Source organism: Grampus griseus, assembly GCF_964374135.1.
Source record: "Grampus griseus genome assembly, chromosome: 2".
Taxonomy (NCBI): domain Eukaryota; kingdom Metazoa; phylum Chordata; class Mammalia; order Artiodactyla; family Delphinidae; genus Grampus; species Grampus griseus.
In genome coordinates, this window is record NC_139018.1 from 152,714,466 (window position 1) to 152,718,436 (window position 3,971).

Here is a 3,971-nt window from a genome sequence, read left to right on the forward strand (position 1 = left end):
TCCAGTAACACAAGATAACTAAGTTCTCCAGATCTAATGTACAACAAAATGACAATAGTTAATAATACTATAATTGTATACTTGAAATTTGTTAAAAGAGTAGCTCTTAAATGGTCTCACCACCCAAATACACAAATAGTAACTATGTGAGGTGATGGAAATGTTAATTAGTTTGATTGTGGTGAATATTTTATAATGTATATACATATCAAGACATCAAGTTATACACTTAAATATATACAATTTTTAATTGCCAACTATACCTCAATAAAACTGGAAAAATACTAATAATTTTTTTTAAAGTTACCTAAAACCAAGGCTGATTCTGGGAAAGTGTCAATGCCTGTCACCCCACATTCCCCAATTCCTGACCCTAGATAGCCTCTCTCTGGTTAGGGCCATTCTCCCAGGAGTGAAAGTGAAGGAAGGAGATGAGGGGTGGAGGTGTCAGGGGGTGGGCACGAGGACTCCACTCCAAAGGGGAGTTGTGGCATAATGCACTTGACCTGCCACATGGGGAGTGGGGAACCTCAGAAGACAGAACTTACATCCCCACCATCTTGCCTAAGGCTGGCCTTATGCATCATTTCCCCAGAGGAGGTGGTCCCCAGCTCTAAACCAACACATTCCTGCATCTCCCTGCTTTGGACTCTCCACTCCGGCCACAGGAAACTGCCTATGTTTCCCACTTACACAACATTCACTCTTCTTGCACTGCCAAATCATTTAACCAAAAAATCATTTAAAGTTTCTTAACCTCAGTTTCTTCTTTGACCAAAGGGCCATCGCTGTACTATCTCAGACAGGACATGTGTCAGATAAATTACATAGGCTCTCCCAGCATACTGTATGCAAAAGGCTGCATCCGCCTTTAAAATAAACATAGCTCTGGTTCAAACTTGATTTGGAGGCTTGAGTCAAACATGAAAAGAGAGTTGTGGAATCTTTAGCCTTGCTCCCATGTATATACGCCCTTAAGACTCTGTGCTTTCTCCTCTTAGCACTCACTACGCTGGTAAATATTTACTTAAGGTTCATAATCCCTAGCGGACTGTAAAATCCATATGGTGCCACAGAATTCGTAGTCACCGCTCCATCCCCAGGACCTGGAGTTGGTGGAAGGTGCTCAGTAACATTTACTGGTTGAATGACCAACCGGCCGACCAGATGGAAACCCAGTACATCTCCATAGGTCTAAACGAGGCTCCTTTACAGATTCAATCAGTGCTTTCTTGGAGAAACACCTCTGAACAGGAATCAGATCATCCAAGTTCTGCTGCTCTGTGACCTTAGGTAAACTGCATTTTCTTCCCTGTCTAGGTTTCCTCGTTTGTAAAACAAAGGAGTTAAACTGGGTGATCTGTGACACCTCTTTCAGTTCTGCATTGAAAGCCATAGACATTTGATCATTGGCTGGTTTATGCAATGTCCTGGTGATCCTTTCAGAACTGCTCATTTCTCCTTAATTAATCTGAAGCAATTCTATATGACAGAAGTTCTGGTCTGCAGATTAACCTCGAAACAATAAAGGGCAGAGAAACAATAAAGAAAGGATGATCTAGATGCTCCCATAGAAAATACGAATGGAGCTAGCAAAGACTGTGGTTCTTTGTTGGCAGAAAGAAGTTGAAATGAAGGTGATTTCCCATGTTCCCCAAAAAGGAGATGAGGGAATGTGGAAATCCGCTGAAGGTGTCCCAAGGGACCCATCTCCCTGAAGTGGGTCCTCACTGTTCTTTTAGATGCAAATGGAGATCAGATGACTTGGCCTGTGGACCCAGGTGCCCCCCTTGTTTGGTTCTCAGAAAGTTCCCACCAAGCTGTAGAGGTGACTTAAGCCAGGAATCCACACTCTCCACCACCACTTTCCTGAATTAAGAACCCCACACACACTGTCATACTCACACTCACACTCATGTGGCCTGTAGACTGGCCAAACATATTTGGGGGGATTCAAAGGGAAAATAGGTTATACACTTTTTCACTGGTTTGTACTCAAAACCAAGAGCTTGTTTCCCAGGCCAGGGCAGGGTCCTGTCTGGAACGAAATGAGGATGGGAGCTCAGGCCCCATTAAGAAGGGACTGTCTTCTTCATCTCAGCCTTGTCAGTCACTGAGGAAATTAAGGGAGGTACACAGTCAGCAAGAGGCAAATAGAAGTATCTCAGCCCATTTCATGCTTTGCTAAACCTCAGGGCAGACCTGAAAGTGTGGACAGCTTTCAAATCTTCATGAGAATGTTTTCTAACTAGTGAAAGATGGGGTCGTAGGATGGTAAAGCTAAATGCAGAAAGAAAAGGTTTTTAAGAGAAAAACAAACAAAACAGAAATGAGGACAAAATGGCATCAGAATGAGCAGAAATGGGAAAGGAGCACATTTTCTTTTAAGCTTTCACTCTCTTATTAAGTTCCAGCTCCTCCTCTACCTGACTTTTCACATGGTCCCTCCCAGTGTTTCAGAGCTATCCAGGCTCCTTTTCCACTCAATCTGCCCCTGCCATCCTGGGCTGACCCTTGTACTCTCTAGTTAATGTCTTTTTTCAACTTCTTGCAAGGAGACTTGGACCCTGCCTCAAGAGACAAACAACCATCAATGGATCCGCTCAGTCCTCAAGCTGCCCATGAACCTGTCACACTTCATGCCCTTCTGTGCACGAACCACACCCTTCATCAGCACTCCATATATATTTGTATTACAAGTTATTTTAACGTTTTCCAAACTTCATGAGCTCTTTGGACATGCACCTTTGCATACCTGGCTCATTTTTTTCTGGGGTTAAATCCCTACCTTCCTAAATTCCAGGGTCAAGGCTGTGTGTGTTTTAAATTTTGAAGCATATTTTTCCCAGCCCTCCAAACCAATTTACACCCTCACCCCCAGGGCATGAAAAAACCGTCTTACCCTGAAATTTCAGGTGGAATACAGTTAAGAAGGAAATCTAGAACAGGATAGAATTTGAAGCTTTGTCCAGCTGACACTTTTTGACTCCCCTTGACAAAAACAAAACAAAACAAAAACAAACATATTATACAGAGTTTTTAACTCTACTGAAACCTTTGAATATTAAAAAATAAGGCAATAATTAAAGCTGTTATTATTTGGGGATAGAAATCTCTTTACCCCTGAGAACAGACACAGAAACAGTCAAGCAAAAGAGAATTTCTTTTTGTCCTCTTGGGGTTTCCTAAAGCATCCTCACATTTAATTAGCGGCATCATCTTACCCATTTCTTCGAGCACGTGCTGGGTAATCAGTTGTCCTCATACCCGATCCACAGCTGCCATGGGATGTGTCCAGAGGAAAAGTACCTTAGCATTATTATTTATTCCCACAGTTCTCTAAACCGAACAGTAAATCCTCATAATGTTAAATGCAAGAGACAGAACAAAATGTGCTTCGAAGTTTGAGTTCATGTTAATCACAGGTTGTATTAAAAACCACATGGCACTTAGCTGACCAGAGAAAGCTGCTTTGAACAATGAGAATGATAATGTCCAATGGTATTTGCATTTTCAACGTAATTTTTAGTCAACTTGTTGATGATGATGATTAAACAAACATTCTGTAGCTCATAAGAAAATGCACACAGACAAAATAATTATTGTGAAGAGACATGCAGATTACCTAGGCTGAAGACTGTCATTCAACAGGAGCTGAATGCCCACGTTGGCCACACTGCCTGGTCTTAGGTTTTAGTTAGAGGATGAAGAACTGCAGGGAGGAAAGGCAAATTCTTCGTACTTGGGCTTTGCTATCAAGTACTACCTTTGGGACTTTGCAAAATGTCTGTAGGGCAAGTTGAATCAGTTCAGCACTTCACAGAGAGATTAGCCTCCAAATTTGGAGGCAGTGACAATTTTAACCTGAAAGCAACCATCTTCATTCATTTTTTTAGCTTAAAAGTGATCTTTTCACCACCATGTCAGATTCCCTATAACAGGGTATGTTCCAGGCTTACCTTTATCTCTCT